This window comes from Chelonoidis abingdonii, chromosome 2 (genome assembly GCF_003597395.2).
Source record: "Chelonoidis abingdonii isolate Lonesome George chromosome 2, CheloAbing_2.0, whole genome shotgun sequence".
In the NCBI taxonomy this organism is placed as follows: Eukaryota; Metazoa; Chordata; order Testudines; family Testudinidae; genus Chelonoidis; species Chelonoidis abingdonii.
The window spans coordinates 9,419,235-9,429,395 of NC_133770.1; the positions used below are offsets into that span (position 1 = coordinate 9,419,235).

General features: G+C 45.5%; 1 protein-coding gene across 1 annotated transcript in view; it reads left to right on the plus strand.

The window, feature by feature from the left end:
* The first annotated feature begins 318 nt into the window (after positions 1–318).
* OBSCN (obscurin, cytoskeletal calmodulin and titin-interacting RhoGEF) overlaps positions 319–10,161 on the plus strand; it is a 255,381-nt gene continuing 245,538 nt past the window's right edge. Inside the window, exon 1 of the mRNA XM_075062167.1 lies at positions 319–535. The gene's annotated coding sequence lies outside the window, so the exon portion shown is untranslated. The remainder of the gene's footprint in view (positions 536–10,161) is intronic.

Genomic DNA, 10,161 nt, shown 5'->3' on the forward strand with positions numbered 1-10,161 from the left:
TAGGCTTTTTTTTTCTTTTCCCCAATGATGATTCTTTTCAGTCGGTAACCTAGTGGGTGAGTAGCAGCTTAAAGCTAATTTACTCCTCTCCTCTGCTGATTTTTTTTTTTTTGCCTCTTTGGATAGGCCAATTGAGTCCCTAGAACTATGCCCTTTCGCCTCTCTACCAGATGAAATTTAATCTCTCCAGTAAATGACACCCAGGGCTATTTTGGAGCTGGGAGGCAGAAGGAGAGCAAAGCACGTCAGCAATTCGAGTGGAGGAGGACAGCCAGGGGGAGGGATGAGGCCGGGGGCGACACAGCCTACACCCCAAACAGTGGAGACACTGCAGGGGGACTAAGGGACCTTTTACTGCACGTCCGCACCATCGCTGGGGTTTCTGTTTTATTTACTGGAAGGGAGGGGGGACCAAAACCCAAATGGTCTCCCCATGTCCCCCACACCTCATTTCCCCCTTTTCTCTCAGTAAGGATCTGCTTTCCTTCACCCTGATGAGAGCCACTTGCCTCCTCAGACTCTGACAAGACTCCAGGTAAGGTCCTGAGGGTGTATATTGGGAAGCAGCTCATCTGAGGAAGGCAGAGGGACTTGTTCATGGCTGAGGGAGGAAGGAGGTGATTTCGGAGTCCATGTTAATTACATTTGAGTATTTATTGCCTTGTTAAAGGCATTTGAGGTGAAAGACAACAGAGCTGAAGGTCAAGGAGACATTGGCCTGAGCAGTATTTGGGTTGTTTCACTGGATTATTTTGCCTGGGCGACCAGGAGACTAAAGAACAGCCTCCAAAAGAGATGTGGAAAGATGGAGAAAAGAGAGTTGGAGAGGTTACTTGTGGGAGATTAACTTTGACCTTCGGAGCTTGTGGATGTCAACCTGTGTGACAGATGAGCTTGGTGTGGGGGGTGGGGAAGGTTGGTGTTGGGAGGGAGGGATTTTATTTTATTTCATTTCCTAGGCATAAACCAAGTGTTGCTTTTCTCTTTGGTAAGTTTTTCACTGAGCTCCTCTCAGTCCCCATGTCGGTGCCAATTCAAGCTGCAACACTCCCCCCCCCCCCCTCAGCTTGCATTTCTGCAAATGGCTCTGAGGACAGATGGAGCTGGACAGCTGGGGCTATTTTCAGAGTGACAACTCAGGGCAATGGAGCGGGCGCAATGGCTGTGATGTCCACCTTTTAAAATACAGGCATGTTTCTGGAGAATGCCATTGTCACAAAGGGAATTTTTGTTTTTCTGTGTGTCGTTTTGTTTTGAGAATGACAAAACTTTCTGGGTGGCCTGGCTGTTTAAAAATGTTAAAAGGTTATTTTCATTACAGCTGGGTGTTAACTGTACCTTTTAAGATATGGCTCTAAAGTAGGTTGGGATTGTTCTGATCTAGGGTTTTGGTTTGGGCCTATCGTGTGTGTGATAGATAGATTAGATTGCCACATTACAGTATTGCTAACCTCAAGCATTCAAAAATCGTGACTCAGCCATAAAAGAGAAATCCTGAGATTCTTAAAGTTGGGGATCTTTTCCTTGGTTTACTGGTTGCTGAATATTTCGTGTGCTTTAGGGTTACGTTTTCAGTCTTTTTTCTGCAACCACCAGGGCTCGAAAAGTACGGCTTTTAAAAATGAAAGCTGCAATTGTCACAAGAATAGCTTGTCTCCGGAGCTGGGGCAGCAGGGAAACACCAAATAGTGCAAGACTTGTGATAAAACTTATGAGGGTTATGACTCCCATGAATTGCTAGTTATGACCCTGGCAAGCTATGGTAGTATCCCTCTCCCCATCCCTCCCACTTTGCTGTTTTCCTCAGTGCCACAGTGCAGGAATGATGATTCCCAAACTCCAAAAGCTCCAATATATTATCTATTTATGAATCATCGTGTCAGCATGTGTGATGGCTTGCAGTGCATGATTCTGTACAGAAAAATAAAAGGTGCAGATCCTGCCTCAACAAGTTAACTAAGGGCCTGGTCCTGCAAGATGCTGAGTGCTCATTGAAGTCAGTGGGAAATTAGGCCCCATCCTGAAATGGGGTCTTTGTGGGTGGAACCCTGCACTTGCACGGAGCTCATTGCAGGATCAAGGCTGTTTAAGGACTGAGGGGGAAAGAACAATGGATGGAAAGGGATGAAGTTTTCAAAAAATAAGACCATCTAGGGCCCTGATCCAGCAGATGAGTTTAGGCACCTGAATCATCTCATTGATATCTATGATCTCACATGCTTAATGTTAAGCACATAATTAAGAGCTTGTCTGATTGGGGAGCTGGGGGTGTTGTTTCTGGAGTGTGCACATGCTGTGTTAGTTCTGGGGTTTTTTTGTAATATTTTATTTAATTTAGTTGCACTCGATTAGTCATCAGAAATGTCCAGGCTGCTGTGCTCAGCAATAGAGGTTATTAAAGCTAAGGGGAAGGACATTCCATCCACTCCCATTAACTGACCTTTGAGGATGCCAGGTGGTTATGCTGTTCCTTACGACTGTGTAAATCTGTAGTAACTCCATTGGCTTCAGTGGAGTTACTCCAGATTTAAGCTGGCACAACTGAGATGAAAATCTGGCCTCTCAGTTATGGACGCTAGTGCTGCTATGAAATGGTCACCAGTAAATTCTGCCGCATTTAAGGCTTTTAGAGTAAAATTCAGTCCAGGTCAGATGCTCTTTGCATACATCATTTAAGTAAGGGTGTGAGTGGTAGACAGAGACATCTGCAGGTCATTTGCACTAGTGTGAATGTCATCCTTGCACATTAATTCTGATTTAATGTTTGGCTCTGTCCATTGATTATGGAGCCACTTGAATAGCTCTGTAGTTAGGTTTGCAGCTGGCGTGGAATGCTTGCCCTGGGGCTTTCGCCTGTTTGTTTGTTTAGTAAAGCTAGCTCATTCCCTGGGAGATCATGAAAGGTAACAGGGCAGATGGATCACTGCAGTTTGCCACTAGCAGCACTTCTATAGACTTCAGTGGAAATCAGCACTTCCTTACTTCATTGTCTGTATTATTTTTCTTCCCAGTTCAATATTTCAGTGATGTGTTTATTTTATATAAAACAATCTGTCTGACTGTTGCATGTAAATCACAGAATAACAGTATTTTTATTTTATTTTATCTGATTACATTTGGGGTGTTTTTTTTTCTGAAAGCTCCAGCTCCAAGAGTCAAGTGATTATATGAGACTCTCAGCTATCTTTTTTTTTTTTTTAAGTAAGTTCTAGCCCTCATTACTGCAGAGAAAAGCTTGCAAATGTTACCTCCAAAGTCTCAAAAGCTAGAAAGTACAGAAAAAGGCACTAGATTTAATATTTTAAAAATATTTCATGATTTTTGAACATGTGGGATTGTCACTAGTGTTGTACAGTGTAACATAGAGTGGTAAAGAATAAACAATTATTGTTGTCCTCAGTCAAACTTGACTTCTCATGGCTTTTTAAAGGACAGAGTGAAAGCTGACTCAGGATTTCAGGATCTGACCCATATGTAGCAATCTGCATGGAACTTGGAGGGAGGAACACTGGTTGCAGGAAGGAAGAGTTTGGAGGAGGCACCCAGAAGTCGGTCTGTGGGCATATGGTTAGAATGCTAGCTGCAGCTGTAGCACCTGCGTAAATAGTTTTCTTAATAAAGAGCCAGTTTAGTTTTAGAAACACAAAGTCCTCTCATGTTACTACCCAGCATGTGGTACATAAAATATGGTGGCACTAGTCAGCCTAGTGAGACTGACAGCAAGGAAGAGAGTGTGACTAACAATCAAACAAAGCAGCACCTGGAAACAGAGCAAATAGGCAGCATGGAGGGTCTCGGGCCATCAGGAGGTGCCATTTTCTGGCAACACCTCTGATTTTGGCTAAGATTTTACCTTGCATAGTTAGAAATCTACCTCATGCCTGCCTAACATTTTTAAAGCTACTGGTTACAAATGTTCATAACGTATACACAAATTTACCTCAGGATGAATTTTAATGGATATATAGTCCAGTCCTCATCACACCTCACAACCACATTTGTACCTGGTCACTCTGATAGTGACTTTTTAGCAGGTCTCTGTTGAGTTCTGGGACAGACCTCGGGTCTCGTATGTGGTTGTCACATGGACTCTTTTAACTTTCCCTCCCTCAGTGTTTCCTCAGTTTTTCTGTGCTCTTCACATGATGCAGGGATCATCAAAGGCTAGGAATTTCAAAACGCCTCTGGTTTCAGAAGTACGTAGATTTTTGTTGGGATTTACTCAGCAGATTTATAGATGTGAAGGCCAGAAGGGTGATAACCTAATCCAGGGGTTGGCAACCTGCGGCAAGCATGCCAAAGGCAGCACATGAGCTGATTTTTAGTGGCACTCTGCTGCCAGCCGGGGTCCCAGCTGCTGGCCCCGCTCAGCCCACTGCCGGCCTGGATGAATGGAACCCCAGGCTGGCAGCGGGCTGAGCTGGGCTGGCAGCTGGGACCCCGGCTGGCAGGCGCTGGCAGACAGAATCCCAGACTGGCAGCAGGCTGAGCTGGGCTGGCAGCTGGGACCCCGGCTGGCAGGCGCTGGCAGACGGAACCCCAGACTGGCAGCAGGCTGAGCTGGGCTGGCAGCTGGGACCCCGGCTGGCAGGCGCTGGCAGACAGAATCCCAGACTGGCAGCAGGCTGAGCTGGGCTGGCAGCTGGGACCCCGGCTGGCAGGCGCCGTCAGACAGAACCCCAGACTGGCAGCAGGCTGAGCGGGGTCAGCAGCCGGGACCCTGGCTGGCAGGCGCCGGCAGACGGAACCCCAGACTGGTAGTGGGCTGAGCGGGGCTGGCAGCTGGGACCTTGGCTGGCAGGCACCGGCAGACAGAACCCCAGACTGGCAGTGGGCTGAGCGGGGTCGACAGCCGGGATCCCAACTGGCAGGCGCTGGCAGACAGAACCCCAGATTGGCAGCGGGCTGAGCTGGGCTGGCAGCCGGGACCCCAGCTGGCAGGCGCCTGCGGATGGAACCCCAGACTGGCAGTGGGCTGAGCGGGGCCGGCAGCCGGGACCCCAGACTGGCAGCAGGCTGAGTGGCTCAGCCCACTGCCGGTCTGAGGTTCGATCTGCCACCCCCACTGCTGGCCTGGGGTTCCATCCACCGGCTGCTGCCAGCCAGGCTCCCGGCCACTGGCCCCGCTCAGCCCACTGCCAGTCTGGGGTTCCGTTCGTCAGCCCCTGTAAATGTAAAATGTCTGTCTGGCACGCGAAACCTTAAATTACAATAAATAAATGAAGTCTTGGCACACCACTTCTCAAAGGCTGCCAACCCCTGACAAACCTCCTGTATGTGACAGGCCAGAGAATTGTATCTAGTGCCTCCTGTAGTATTGTGCTCCTAACTCCCTTTTCGCATTCCCCACCCAACTTCTTTGATGCCAGTTTTGTCCCCTTGGCAATGAGTTACATAGCAAGGCTGGGATGAAGTATATTGCTAAAAAAAAACAAACCAAAAAAAACAAAGTCCAGAACTATTTTTTGTCTACTTATAGGCCTGATGCTGGCAGGTGCTTAGGGCCTCCTGCAAAGTCAATGAGAGTTGAGGGTGCTTACTAATTTATTGGACTGGGCCCTGAATTAGCATAGATGCACGTAGCCCCATACATCTTTTTTGTATATATTTATTAAGCTTTTCAATCTTTTTTCTTATAACAAACCAGACAAAGTCTAGGTGCCAACCTATACAACAGATACAGAAATACGAGCTGCCAGAAACAGGAAAAGACCAAGATATTTTCACAATGCTTAGATTCCCATGTATTAATCACAGTATTTCTAGCACACAGATTTTTATGGCACATATCACACAATTAAACAAACAAACAAAAATCCAAGTCGAGGGGAAATGGTGGTGTATGGGAGGGTGCAGAAGAGACAAAGAGGAAAGGGGACATGGAGGGAGTGTGTGAATTTACCTCCTGTGTGGCTCTGTACAACCCCAGTGGTTAGGGTACTAACTTTAGAAACCCAGGTTCAATTCGCTGCTTCACCACAGACTTCCTGTGTGATCTTGGGGTTTGGACTAAGTGACCTCCTGAGGTCTCTTCCAACCCTCATTCTCTATGATTCTAAGTAATATAATTGCTCTGTGCCTCCGTTTCCCTACCACACAGGCATGTTGTGATGATAAAGACATTAGCAATTGTGAAGTACTTTGAGAACTATGGATGAAAAGAGCTATGTATCATTTTATTATTATCAGAAAGTAATGTCCTCTCATGAAGACGTGAGGGATAAAGTGAGGAAGGCTAAAAGCCATGTAGAGTTGGACCTTGCAAAGGGAGTTAAAACCAATAGTAAAAGGTTCTATAGCCATATAAATATGAAGAAAACAAAGAAAGAAGAAGTGGGACCGCTAAACACTGAGGATGGAATGGAGGTTAAGGATAACCTAGGCATGGCCCAATATCTAAATAAATACTTTGCCTCAGTCTTTAATAAGGCTAATGAGGAGTTTAGGGATAATGGTTGGATGACAAAAGGGAATGAGGATATGGAGGTAGATATTACCACATCTGAGGTAGAAGCCAAACTCGAACAGCTTAATGGGACAAAATCGGAAGGCCCAGATAATCTTCATCCAAGAATATTAAAGGAACTGGCACATGAAATTGCAAGCCGGTCATCGGGGGTCTATAATGTTCATACACACCTAGGTATGTTGTCTTGCAGCTCCGTTATTTTGTCTTTGTTTTGTCTCGGCTTTTTTTGTTTCATAAGTGCAAAAAGCAAATGACACTGAGAAGGAAACCTTCACAATTATGTTGCTTTCTGCTTATCTTTCCGTATATAAAGGCAGTACAACTCCCCGTTTACTGTGTGCATAAATATTGCTAGCACATTTGTTGTGTCAAAAAAATGAAATGAGAGCTCATTTTCTAGTGGGGGAAAAATCATACTCCATCTCTTAGAGTTATATTCATTTCTACTTAGGGTTATGGGTGACACCACTGTTGTTTCATAAACCATGTATTATTGGTCTTTGGCTCCTTGCATCTTACTATCAGTGATGTGGGCTATGACAATTAACTACAATTCTCACTGCCCTGTTTTTTATTTTTACACATGTTCTGGTGGAGACCTAAAGGTTGGGGTTGTATTACCAAACAGATGTCAATAAGAAAGAATAATTAGATTCTGTCTCAATTAATATTCAATGTGATGTTAGACTCCCTTTGTGAATTTGAGTATAGTGTGTGTTTAGTTCGTGATATTTTCAAAATCACACATCTGCACTAGTGATATAATCGGTGCTGCACATTTTTAGTATTAGTGGGATGTGTGCTGGAATAGCCAGTTCCCGTACCTCATCTTGCACCCAGCCACTCCTTCAGATCTGGGGGCCTGCCAGAGCAGACGAATCTTTGGGGATAGAGGAAGGACCTGTAATTGTGCTGTTAAGGGTATCTCGTATCGTATAATTTTATATTAAGCTTAAACCAATGTGGACACAAGAACAAATGCGGTATAAACTGGACACTACGGAAGTTTAGATTTGAAATTAGACGAAGGTTCTAACCATTAGAGGTGTGAAGTGTCTGCGAACAGCTTCCCAAGGGAGTAGTCGGGCAAAAGACATATCTGCTTTAAGACTAAGGCTTATAAAGTTTCTTGGAAGGGATGTATGAGATGGATACTTAATGGCTACTAGGATGATCCGAGGAATGGAAAACCTGTCTTATGAAAGGAGACTCAAAGAGCTTGGCTTGTTTAGCCTAACCAAAAGAAGGTTGAGGGGGATATGATTGCTCTTTATAAATATATCAGAGGGATTAATATTAGGGAGGGAGAGGAATTATTTAAGCTTAGTACCAATGTAGACACAAGAACAAATGGTATAAACTGGACACTAGGAAGTTTAGACTTGAAATTAGACGAAGTTTCTAACCATTAGAGGAGTGAAGTTCTGGAACAGCCTCCAAGGGAGTAGTGGGGGCAAAAGACATATCTGGCTTAAGACTAAGCTTGATAAGTTTATGGAAGGGATGGTATGATGGGATAGCTTAATGCTTAATTTGGCAATTGATCTTTGATTTCAGCAGGTAAGTATGCCTAGTGGTCTGTGATGGGATGGGATGGGATCTGAGTTACTGCAGAGAATTCTTTCCTGAGTGCTGGCTGGTGAGTCTTGCCCACATGCTCAGGGTTTAGCTGATCACCATATTTGGGGTCGGGAAGGAATTTTCCTCCGGGGCAGATTGGCAGGGGCCCTGGAGGTTTTTCGCCTTCCTCTGCAGCATGGGGCAGGGGTCACTTGCTGGTGGATTCTCTGCAGCTTGAGGTCTTCAAACCACAATTTGAAGACTTCAATCACTCAGACATTGGTTAGGAGTTTGTTATAGAAGCGGATGGGTAGGATTCTGTGGCCTGCTTTGTGGAGGAGGTCAGACTAGATGATCATATTGGTCCCTTCTGACCCTAAAGTCTATGAGTCTATAAGATTTTACTCTTGGGAAGAGTAAAGGGGGAGATAAGGAATGGAATGAGGAGGACCTGGCTTGTCATGTTGTACCTTTAAAGAAAGATTAGGGAAAGGCCATGGATTGATTCATTTCTTGTTTTAATTAATGAGTCTGTGCACTGGTTGGTGTTGCCCCAGTGTAGTGGTCCATGTAGCTAGGCATTGTGCTATTTAGTAACAACAAATCAGTTGCGTCATCTCAGGGGATAACTTATTATGATCAATCAGGGCCCTGTGCCTGCATAAAGAAACCCACTGCCTTAACAGCAAAGCATCCGTAGCCCTCTTGTTCAGCAGCGTCTCTTTCCAGGAGCACTTTAAACCGTCTGGCTCTGTGGCCTGTACTGGCTGCTGACTGGTTCCCAAATTGATTCTGAGATAGGGGATTTGATCTGAAAAACCTGAGGCCTTCCTAAGAGGCCCCCCCACTCTTCCTGTGACACCCTGCCTCAGTGGCTATCAGCAAGGTTGCCTGAGGTGATGCTCCTTGGTAGAGAGGAAGTGGCTGGCAGGGGAATCTCTGTTAGGGCTTTGGACTTTTTCAACTCACTTCCTCCTGAAGGAAGTTCTGACCCCTTTGAAGTCACTGGGAGTTTTGCCATTGATGTCAACCGGACCAGGAACTCCCCCAGGTCTGGAACTGCCCACATTTGTTACCCTTTAGGGTGTGCTAAAAGACCTACCCTTTCTCCCTTGCTTGCATGGAAAGGGGTGTCGGGTAGGGAGGGGTAGCAGTGGGGTAGGGACTCGGGGAGGTGGATTAGTTGTGGTTAGATTTATGATGTTGCTGAGATATTTGATTTCACTGGGGGTAATTGATGGGTCTGTTTCACTTTCTTTCCTTATTTTTTTTTAAGACAAGTTAATTCACAGCACCTATATTGCAGAGTAGTGAAAATCCATATAAATGAATGAATATATAAGTCCAATTGGACACATTAATGTAAAACCAGACTACCACTCTAGCCCTCAGTGCATTCATAGGCCTGGTCTACACTACGTGTTTAAATCGATTTAAAGAGCGTTAAATCGATTTAACGCTGTACCCGTCCACACTACAATGCCCTTTATATTGATATAAAGGGCTCTTTAAATCGATTTCTGTACTCCGATTCTGATAATTAACATATCGGATTACGGTTAGTGTGGACGGAAATCGACGTTTTTGGCCTCCGGGCGGTATCCCACAGTGCACCACTGACCGCTCTGGACAGCAATCTGACTCGGATGCAGCGGGCAGTAAAACGGAAAAGCCCCGCAAACTTTTGATGACATGTTACTGTTTGCCCAGCGTGAGCCTCTGACAGCAACGGGTGGCGAGCGTCTCAAATCCAAAAAGAGCTCCAGCATGGACGTACGGGAGATACTGGACTGATCGCTGTATGGGGAGACAAATCTGTGTATCAGAGCTCCGTTACAGAACACAAAATGCCAAGCGTGGTGAAAAAATCTCCAGATACACAGCGGCTGCGTGACAAGCGTAACGGAAAGCCAGAGACTCAAATGGACCTCATGGAGGATGGGGTACTGAGGACTCCAGCTATCCACAGTCCACAGCAGTCTCTGAAAGTATTTGCATTCTTGGCTGAGCTCCCATGTCTGTAGGTTCAAACACAGTGTCTGGCGTGGTTCAGGAATAGCTCCTCAGTTTCTTCCCCCCGCACGTGAAAGAAAAGGGAAAGAAATCATTTCTTGACTACTTTCAATGTCACC